Genomic DNA, 12180 nt, shown 5'->3' with positions numbered 1-12180 from the left:
TTTTTTTGTACTTATATTTATTTTTTTAATTTTTTATTGTTAATACAAATTTTTATTGAACATAAATGGTATACATTTAAACTATACTTGGTGCCCTCTCCTCCCACCCTCATTTTCCCTTCCCCCCTCCCACCAATGATTGTCCAGGGTAACCATGCCATATTCATAATTTTACACATATTCAGATGTAGACCTTCATTAATCAAGTTCAGCCTTCCTCCTCTCCTATCTTTCCATTCAAACTTTGCTGGTATTTACACTCTATTATCTAGAGCCCCTCTGGTATTCTCTATGTTCCCTAGTTTGGGCATATTAGAGGAAACATATGTACCTTCTCTTTCTGTGCTTGGCTGATCTCACTTAACATAATGCTCTCCAGGACTTTTCATCTTCTTGCAAATGATATAATTTTGTTATTCTTTATGTCTAAATAGAATTCCATTGTGTGTATTTCCCAGAGTTTTGCTATCCATTCATCTGTTGATGGAGACCTGGGTTGGTTCCACATTTTGGCTATTACAAATTGTGCTGCTGTGAACATAGGTATGCATATGTTGCTATAGTTCTCTGAATTCAACCCCTTTGGAAAAAATACCCAGGAGTGGTAGAGTGGATCATATGGTGGGTCTATTCCAAGCTTTTTTAGGAATCTCCACACAGATCTCCATAGTGGCTGAACTAGTTTGCACTCCCACCAACAGTGTAAAAGAGTTCCTCTTTCCCCACATCCCCGCCGGCATTTGTTGTTATTTGATTGTTCTTGCCACTCTGACTGGGGTTAGATGGAATCTCAGTGTCATTTTGATTTGCATCTCCCTGATGGCCAGTAATGTAGAACATCTTTTCATGCATCTATTGTCCCTTTGTATCTCTTCCTTTGTGAAGTGTCTATTCAGTTCATTTGCCCATTTCTTGATTGGGTTGTTTGTTTTGCTAGTGTAGAGTCTTTTGAGCTCTTTGTATATTCTGGATATTATCCCCCTGTCAGAACGGTGGCTCTCAGACCTATTTTATATTTTATTTGGAAACAGGGTCTCACTAAGTTGCTGAGAGCCTCACTAAGTAGCTGGGGCTTGGTTCGAACTTGTGTGATCATCCTGTCTTAGCCTCTCAAGTGCTGGGATTACAAGCATGTGTCACCATGCCCAGATTTAATATAGTTTTTTGTGTGTTATGTGCAAAACACATGAGTGCAGGATAGTGAGATCCCAAGGGCAGGTGGGCTGAAGATATTTGAGATGGTTAGAGACTTCTGTAGTATTTTTAGTGCCAAGAAAGGAGAACCAAGGAGATGAGAAAGATGAGAAGAAAAATGTATCGTCTTACACAATAAGCTTTATAATTAACACAATTGTTAAGTCTTCTATTGCTCTTATTTTAGTCTTTGAATATTAATTATTCCATATATTAAAACATATATAAATACATTTTATTGCTACAAAGTGCTAAAAAATATTATTGCTATATGTTTATATATTATATTATCTAATGCTTATATAAACTTTGAAAATTGAGTGCTATCCCTGTTTTACAGGTAAAATTCAAAGGTTAAAAGTTATAGAATTTAAGAGAATTAATACAAGAAGTAGCTGACCTAAAGTTTCCTTTATCCTAAAGCATATCATTTTATCTCTACATAAACCTTCTTACTGGCCTCATGTACTTTTCAGTGAAATTTAAACCATCCAAATACATTCTATGAAGCCAACATCACATTAATACCAAAACCAAATAAAGATAACTTAAGGAAGGACAACTACAGACCTATATCTTTGATGAACTTTTATGAGAAACTGTTAAGCAAAGTACTAGCAACATGCATTCAAAACCACACTGAGAAAATCATGCAACATGACCAGGTAGGATTCATCCCAGGGATGCAAAGCTGGTTAAGCATATGAAAATCAATCCATGTATTAAATAAATATTAAGAAGCCTAAATTGTTCATGTTCTTTTTTATCACTCTAACTTCTAAACATATAACTTAAGGGATAAGCTACCTAATTAAAAATGCCTTTTAAAATTATGAAAATTTTGAAACAATGTAAATGAATAAAAACAGTAATAATAAAATTATGACACACCCATAAAAAAGAGAACCAAAGACAAAAAAATCACATGATCATTTCAATAGATGCTGAAAAAGCATTTGACAAAATCCAACATCCCTTTATGCTAAAAGTACTGCAGAGAATTCAAACAGAAAGAACATACCTCATCATTATAAAGGCAACATACAATAGGCCCATAGCTAACATCATATTAAATGAGGAAAAACTTTGAGAGTTTCCCCTAAAAACAGGAACAAGACAAGGATGTCCATTATCTCCACCTTTTTTAATATAGTACTTGAGACTCTAGCCAGAGTAATATGGCAAGAAAAGGAAATCAAAGGAGTACAAATAGGAAAAAAAGAAATAATGATGAACCATAATAGAGTTTACAAAGCTATATAAGTCTAATTAGTTCTTCCTAACTTCTAGCCTCCTCCTGACTCCTTTCTCTAGCAATACCTTTCTTTCAGTCCCTTTTTCTGACCTTTCTTTCTCTAACAAGCTGTTGCTGTTTACTCTGATTGGAAATTCCTTCCCCATTTTCCTGTATCCAAAGACCTGCTACTTCTCCGTTGTCCTTATTTCATTCAACTTCCTCAGGGAAGACTCCCTGACTTTAGTCTTCTTAGAGTCAAATGCAATTTTTGGAAGGTTCTTTTTGAGGTGTCCTACAGCCTTTCTTTTATTGTAACCATTATGGCTACAATCTTACATACATTTGTGTCTACTTGATTTTCTTTTAGTTTTCTTAGTGGTGTGTAAGTTAAACAAGGGTGACCACCAAGTCTGCTTTTCCTTAATGTATAAATATAATGTTTGTGTAGCAAAAATCTGGCCTAGAATTTCCTGATCTAGGTACTGCTGACATTTTGGGTTGGGTGATTTTTTTGTTGCAGGTAAGTGGGGGAAGAGAGATGTCCTGTTCACTGTATAATGTTCTACAGGATCTTGGGTTCTACTCAGTAGATGACAGTAGCATCAGTCCCTACCCCTTGAATACAGCAATCAAGACAACACCAATATTGCTAAATATTACTATGGCAGGCAGAATTTCCTCCAGTTGACAATCATTGAGCTAGACATACAGAAATTTCTCAAATCCATTTGTTCAATGATCGAATAAATGACTTACAACTCAGGTCTAACATTCTAGAGGACTGAATCTTCCAACTCAAAATATAGAAGAAGTTGGTAGGTGAACACAGAATTCTATCTGACTAAATTATTTCTTTTCAAAAAGTCTTTCCATCTATTTATAGTATCAAGATGCATTTTCTTCTCTGTTATAAAAGTCTTTCATTGGAATGAATTAAGGATGATTCTATAGAACCAGAGAATCATTTTCTCTGATCAGTTCAATGGAAACACTCGTTCATCCTTACCAACACTCCATTTTTAATCATATAGGTTAACTCCTGCCTATATGGAAATTTTCTTCAGAAGCAAGTTGTCTGTGTGGATCCCTGCTTGGGGAAATGAGGGAATAAATGAATGGTCCTATGACTGATGCTATAAAACAAGAGAAAATTGAAGGAAAATGTATAGAACATGATAATATTGTGCTAAATGAGATCCACCAGTCTCAAAAGATCAAGGGCCATATGTTTTTGTCACATGTGGAAGCAGGAGAGAAAAGAGAAGACATAAGAAACTTTAGACAACATGGAGGGAGACCTGCGGAATTGTGAAAAGGGTTTTGGGGTTGGGAGTTAGGGAGGTGAAGAGAGAGAATTGAGAAAGGAAATAGTTCAAATAATACAATGACAATATGTGAAGGTACTACTACCAGTTTCACTAACACGTGCAGGAAGGGAGGAAGGGGGTGAGGGTGGATGTGAAGAGAAACCCACCAAGAGCTGTGTCCATTTATGTTTTTTTTTAAATCACATTTAACGGAGAGATTCAAAATGGCGACTGAGGGACACAGCATTTCTCAATAGCTGACATAAAGTTCAACTACTTAGAAGGCAGTGTCTTAACCAACAAAATAAATATATCTCAGGAACCAAAACAGATTCAGGTACCTCTGTGGAAGGAATCCAGAAACCCTGAACTCGAAACTCACTGCAAAAAAAAAAAAAAAAAAAGATAGTTCAGGCATCGGACCTGCTGTAGACACAACCTGGCCACCTGCCATCAACAGCACGGGTTGCCAGCCCAAACTGCATTACCTGCTGACGATTGACATCACCGTGACAAAATAACCCAAGAGTTTGAAAATGAACATAAAGCCTTAACTTTTTTTTCTTTTTTCTTTTTCTTTTTCTTTTCTTTTTTTTTTTTTTTTTGTGGTGGTGGTACTGGGGTTCCTAGAAACCCTTATACTTCCAGGCTACACTCCCAGACCTATTTTATATTATTATTTGGAAACAGGGTCTTTTAAGCCAGCACAGCTGGCTTCGAACCTGTGCGATCCTCCTGTCTCTGCCTCCCAAGCGCAGGGATCACAAGTGTGCGCCACCATGCCCGGCGTATAGAGCATCATCTTAAGCAGTGAGTAGCGCCTGAGACAGAAGCCTGTGTGCTCACCAAAGACAGGACCACAGCAACACAGTGAGTCCTTCAGACCCCTGGATCAAGGAAGCCAGGTATCTGAGTGCGTCCAGAGAAGCTGCAGATCTTAATGTGCACTCCAGGTCCGGCACTGGCCCTGGGTGCCTGTCCCCTGCCCCAGAACCCAGCACTGTCCTCATGCACCCTGCCTGCGCCCCAGGACCCCCACTAGTTTCCTATGCCACCCACACCCCTAATATCAGCACTCACCTTGTGCGCCTAGCCCACGTGCCCCGCAGGAGCCCGGGCACTTACCTCATAGGCCCTGCCTGCTTCCTGGGCAGCCATGGCTCTGTGCGCCCGTGATATATCCTCGGGCCCCCAGTCCATGCACCGGGTCCAGCACCAGTGTGTATGCCCGACGCACTCCCTGGGCCCTAGTGCCACTGTCGTGCACCCTGCCTGAGCCAGAGACCAGTGCTGGACCCTATGCTACACCTGCACCCCCGGACCCTTGTGTGCCCACCCCACACCACTGACCCACCGCTGGCTGTCTGCATCCGTACCACAGCTGGAGACTCAGTTCTAGTCTAGAGCACCCAGCCCAAACCCTTGGTCAGGCTCCAGCCCTGTACAAACTGCCTGAGCACAGGACCAGGCACTAGGCATCTGCGCCCACTCACGCTGCGGTCCAGTAATAGCCATGCACCCAGCCTGCACCCTGGGACCTGGCAGTGCTCTGGCATTAACTTTGTGTGCCCTGAGATCCTACAGCAACCCTTTTCCCAGGGTGCATCTTGGGACCCCACGGGCCAGCCCAGTTAGAATTTCCAGAGACACAGAAAAAGTCATCAAGAAGCAATGCCTGCACAGGGTCTCAGGGGGAGGATCCAAGTCTATTTTGGGCATCCTCCACCCTGATGTAGGGAAGCACAGGCCAGAGTCTAGGGTGGTAAGTGCAGAGGTGCTGACTACAGGCTGGAAATATGCAGAACCTGGAAATTGTACAGATGACATCCTGACACCTAAACCCAAAGCTGTCAAAGGAAATAAAGGTGTCCAAACACCCAGAGATTAGCATAAGAAGCTGAAAATAGAATACAGAGCAAATTAAGAGACATTGGATTATATTCTGAAAGCTACCATAGCAATCAGACATTCAAATATTATATGGACCCAACCCCATACTCGTAAATAAGTAGGGCTGTTTTTGTTGTTTTTTTTAATTGCTTTTGTTTTGCTATTGTTGTTGCTGCTTTGTTCTTTTCCCCATCCTTCTTTTACTTTTGTTTTTTTTATATATATTTGATAGTTTGCTTTGTTTTCTGGCTTCACACAGTCGCTAGTTCTTTTTATTTTATTCTTGTCCTTTTTGCCTCTTTCTTCCTCTTTCTTTTCTTTTTCCTCTTTTGGTTGGTTTTTTTCTTTGATTGCATAATAGTTAGTCTTTGTATCTTGTGTTGGTACTTTATTTATGTTTGTTTGCTCCTCCCCCACCCCTCTTACAAACTTCCCCATACTAACCTATCTACTCTTTTACCCCAAAACTTTTTCCCATAATATACCTCCTTGTTTAATATTCAAAGTACTTCATATCTCCATACTTACTCTACTAGCTACAAGAGTCTTTCTAATTAACTCTCTCTCTCATTCTGAAGATATTACCTTATCATACTTAAATTCTTTCTCAACCTAAACATATCCTCTACCTAATCTGACTCCTATACCCATCACCCTGGCTCCTCCCCCATCACCCAATCCTCAACATTGGAAAAGCACTGCTGGCCTTCCAATACCTCTAAACTCCTAATACTAGATTGGAATAAACATAATACTCACAAATGATGGGTAGAAATCAGAAAAACAGGACTGAGAACACTGAAAATATGAGAACCAGGGATAATGAAGAGACAACAGAAATCACGAATACTGACCTACAAGAAATGCAAGAAGGAGAGTTCAGAATCTTGATCTACAATATGATGAATGGCCTTAAAACAAGTCTACAGGAAATGAAAGAGGAAATAGAAACACTAAGAAAATCAAAGAGGTCTGGAATGAAATGAGTCAATAAATGAAATTAAGACAGCAATAGAAAGAAATTCTAGAAGATTAGATGAAATGGAAAGCAGAATATCACTGTTAGAAGACAGTTCATTCAAAACTAAAAACACAGTCAACAGCATACAGAAGTCAGTATAGCAATAAAACCTAAGCATCCAGAAACTATGGGACAATATGAAGCATCCTAACTTATGGATAAAAGGTTTAAGGAAGAGATAGAAGTACAGACCAAGGTCATCCATAATCTCTTCAAAGAAATAATTTCAGAGAATTTTTCAAACATGGAAGGAGACTTGGATCTTCCTGTTCAGGAGACATACAGAACACCACTAAGACAAGATCAAAGAAGAACATCCCCACGTCATATAATAATCAAAATGACCAACATAGATGTCAAGGAAAGAATCTTAAAAGCAGGGAGAACAAAAGGATGGGTAACATATGGAGGCAAAACAATAAGAATCACTTCAGACTCTACATCCCAAGTCATGAATGCCAGGAGAGGCTAGTATGATGTGATCCAGGCTCTGGAAGAAAACAACTTCCAACCAAAACTGCTATATCCAGCAAAACTATTATTCAAAATTGGTGGAGAAACAAAAGTGTTTAAAGATAAGCAGAACCTCAAAAAATTCTTGAATTATAAGCCAACACTAGAGAAAATACTTAAAGAAATAAACCATAAAGAAGAAAAAAGAAACAGACTCCAGAACCAGAGAAGAGATCAAGTTGATCAGCAGGGCATCTAAGTATGAAGAAATAATACTATATCCAACAGAAGATAGAACACAAAATGACAGGAAACAAACAACACATTTCATTAATAACACTGAATGTCAAAGAACTAAACTCTCAAAAGGCACAGACTGGCAACGTGGATTAAAAAATATTATCCAAATATATGCTGTTTGCAAAAACACACCTTACAGCAAAAGACATCCACAGACTGAAAGTGAAAGGATGGAAAAAGATATATGATGCCAATGGGGACCAAAAACGGGCAGGAATAGCAACACTGATATACAATAAAACAGACTTTAAGTTAAAACACATCAGAAGAGACAAAGAAGGGCACTTCCTTTCATTAAAACGAACAATCCACAAAGAAGATATAATGATAGTAAATGTTTTTGCCCTGAGTGTGGGTGCAGCCACATTTGTAAAACAAACCCTCTTGGACATAAGATCTCAAATAGACTCAAATACAATAATAGTGGGAGACTTTAATAACAAGCAGATTTGTAGTGGTGTCCCAGAGGCTATTAAAGCCCAGTGAGCTGGATCAAAAGTTTAAAACTTCGCAATGGATGGCTTTGCTGAGCCTAAGCCGACTGGTCATAAAGACCAGAGGTCAGAACTCTTCAGTATCACAAGCTCACAATCAACAGAGCAGCAGTAGTCTCTTGGAATCATTACATCCCACCCAGTAGGCTACAGGCCCTGAATATCATCATAGCCTCTGTCCCTGTGGAGTTTGGACTAAGAGACCATAGTAGACTTCAGCCAACCAGAGTCTTCTGTTTGCCTGCAGTAAGACTTATATTTAGTTAAAGACTCTGAGAGACAAACTCAAACTTTTGAGTATTTGGATCAGAATGGTATGGGCCAATATATATCCTCAGCATAGACCTTATTATAAAGGGATAACAAATAATCATGGAATTCACACACAAACAGGAATATGTCAAGACAACAGAAACACCAACACAAGAACTCTGAAAATATGAGAACAAGAAACAGTGAGGAAACAATAAACTTCCACAACTCAACAACAAAGGAAATCACCAATACTGTTCAACAAGAAATGTAAAGAGAATAATTCCAAATTGTGAATTTCAATATGAATAAAGGGCTCAAGTAAAGTATACAGGAAGTGAAGGATAAAATTGAAGCTTTAAGAAAGAACTAGAGAAGGCTGAGATAAGAGAATCACAGGTTCATAGCTGGCCTCAGCTACTTGATGAGGCCCTCTGCAACTAAGAGAGACCTGTTTCAAAATAAAGAATAAAAATAGGGCTTGGATATAGCTCAGAAGTAGAATGCTTCTGGGAACAATCCTCAGTACCACAAGATTAAAAAACATAAAGAGGCTTTAAATGAAATGAAGAAGTTAATAAATGAATTGAAGACAGAAGGTAGAAAACAACTCTAGCAGGCTAGACCACATGGAAAACAGGGTATTGCTTTTGGAAGATATTACATTCAAAATCAAAAGCACAGTCAACAGTACACAGAAGCATTACAACAAAACAACCTAAACACCCAACAATTATGGAACAAAACAAAATATCCAAACTTACAGATAAAAGACATTGAAGAAGGGCTAGAAGTACAAATCAAGAGAATCATAAACCACTTCAAAGAAATAATTTCAGAAATTTTTCTAAATATACAAAAATACTTTGACATCCACATGCAGGAGACATACAGAACACCATAAATACAAGATCAAAAAAAGACCTCCCCATAATACTTAATAATCAAAATAACTAACATAGAGGCTAAGGAAAGAATATTAGAAGTAATGAGAACAAAAGAACAGGTAACATTCAGGAGCAAAACAAAAATCATTCCAGACCTCACAACTCAAGTCATGAATTCTAGGAGAAACTGATATGAAGTACTCCAGAACCTGGGAAAAAACAACTTCCATCCAAGACTGCTATATTCAGCAAATATATCATTCAAAATTGATGGAGAATCCAAAATTTATAAAATTTATGACTACTAAGCCAGCACTAGAAAAACTACTTAAAGAAATAAATCATGAAGAAGAAAAAAGAAGAAAATTTCAGAACCAGAGGACTCCACTAGTTGGGAAACTAAACAAAGGAGAAATAACATTACATCAAACAAAATATAAAACACAAATGACAGAAAACAAAAATTATATTTCAATAGTAACACTGTAGTCAGTCACAAAAGGTACCAATTGGGTGCTCTCTAATATGTAGAAGCTAGGGAGAAAAAGGGTCATAGGAGGAATTCTAGGCAAAAAAGGTGAAAATGTAGATAAGCTAATAAGTTTATCTAACTAGAGAGGGGAAAATGGGAGAAGGGAAGAGGAAAAAGCCCTAATGTACATGACATACATGTATAAACATATAAACATCAACCAGTAAGTCAAACATGAGAAGAAAGTAGAGGAAATGGAGTGAGAATTGAGAAAGAGCTAAGTAAACGATGTGAGCATATATGCCTATACAATCTTGTACCCCATTAAAATATATGACTACAAAAATTGCCAGGAGTGGTGGTGCATGCTTATAATCCCAGCATTCAGGAAGTGGAGACCAGAGGATCACGGTTCAAAGACAGACTCAGGTACTTAGCGAGGTCCTTCACAAGTTAGTGAGATCTTATTTCAAAGTGGAAATGGGAGGAGGGAAGAAGGAAGCTCTTTAAAGCGCACCATGTACTTATTCATATCATAGTCAACCACTAAGCCAAGCATGAGAGGGAGGGTTGGGGAGGGAGAGTGGTGGGGACTGGGTGGGGCCTGGCTGGGTGATGTGTGCATTTATGTCGTTTTTGCTTCATTATGATGAATAAATACAACGCACCAATAAAAAAATTTAAATAATAAAAAATAAAATTCTAAAAAAAACAGAGCTGGTAGTTATCTCAGAGATAGAATTTCCCTGGATTCCATCCCCAGCACCACCAAAAGAAATAATTAAAATAAACATATATGACTACAATGCACCAATAAAATTTTTTTAAATAATAACACTGAACCTCAAAGGGCTTATCTCTCCAAATAAAAGACATAGACTGGCAATGTGGATTAAAAAACATAATCCAACTGTATGCAACTGGCAAGAAACTCACCTTACAGCCAAAGATATTTATATGCTAAAAATGAAAGGATGAAAAAAGATACACTATGCAAATAAAGACTAAAATCAAGCAGGATTAGCAACGCTGGTGTGTAACAAAACAGACTTTAAGCTTAAACACATCAGACGAGAAAATGGGGCACTTCTTGTTAATAAAGGAACAATATAACAAGAAGATATAATAATAATAAACATTTACTCCCCAAATGTGGGCATACCCACAATTTTAAAACAAACTCTTCAGGACATCAGGTCTCAAATAGTTCCAAATACAAAAGTATTGGGAGGCTTTAACACACCACTCACACCATTAGATCTATTATCAAGACAAAAGATGAGTAAAGATTCTTAAGACCTAAAGAACATTATAAACCAATTGGAACTAATATACATATACACATATTTTCAACCAGCAACAGCTGAATATAAATTCTTCTTAGCTGCTCATGAAATTTTCTCCAAAATAGACCACATTCTGGGCCACAAGGCAAGCATCAGAAAATTCAAAAGATGTAACACAATTCCCTGCATATTTTCAGATAACAATGGAATGGAATTAGAAATTAACAACAGGAAGACCAAAAGAAATTGCATAGAACCATAGAAACTAAATAATATACTCTTGAATGATGAATGGATCAGAAAAAATAAGGGGAGAAATAAAAAATTCCTGGAATTAAATGAAAATAGAGACATAACATACTAAAATCACTTTGAAAGCAGTGATAAAAGAAAAATTTATAGCACTGTGTGCTAACATAAGAAAATCAGAATGTCACCAAATAAACAACCTAATGATACTTCTCAAGGACCTAGAAAAACAGGAACAGTCTAATCCTAAAGCTAGCAAAACACAGAAAATAATTAAAATCAGCAGAAATAAATGAAACAGAATGTAAAAAAAACAGTACAATAGATCAACACATAAAAAGCCTGGTTCTTTGAAAAGATTAACAAGATCAATAAGCCCCATAGCCAGCCAAACCAAAAGAGAATCAACCCAAGTTATTAAAATTAGAAATTAAAAAGGAGATATCACCACAGACTGTGGGGAAACTTGGAGGATCATCAGAAATTATTTTGAAATTTTATATTCCAATAAACTGAAACACATGAAAGAAATTGACAGATTTCTAAACATATAGAACTTACTTAAATTGAACCAATAGACTGTAGAAAACCTAAACCAATAAACAGCATGCAAAGAAATATAAAAATCAATTTTAAAAATTCTGTCATCAAAGAAAAATCCAGGTCCAGACAGGTTCCAAGCTGAATTCTGCAAAATTTTCACAGAAGAACTAAACTCAATATTTCACAAGTTATTCAATGAAATCAAAAGAGATGGAATTCTTCCAAACTCCATCTATGAGGCCAGCATTACATTAATACCAAAACCAAATAAAGATCTCAAGAAAAGAAAATTACTGACCAATATTATTAATGAACATACATGCAAAAATTCTAAACAAAACTAGCCATGCACATTCAAAACCATATCAAAAAATTATACACCATGACCAAGTTGGCTTCATTTCAGGAATGCTAGGCTGCTTCAACATATGCAAATAAATACATGTTACTCACCACATAAATAGAACTAAAAATAAAAATTGGACCTCTGGGATAATGGTGACCCAGAAAGCAACATTTACAAGCCCTGCTAAAACTCAATCTCTATTGCCACAAAACATTGCTTTTCATAGCCAGAAAATGCCATCAGCAAAGA

The sequence above is a fragment of the Muscardinus avellanarius genome (assembly GCF_963383645.1).
Source record: "Muscardinus avellanarius genome assembly, chromosome: 1".
Lineage (NCBI taxonomy): Eukaryota > Metazoa > Chordata > Mammalia > Rodentia > Gliridae > Muscardinus > Muscardinus avellanarius.
The sequence above is the reverse complement of the archived record's forward strand: the minus strand, read 5'-3'. Positions refer to the sequence as shown.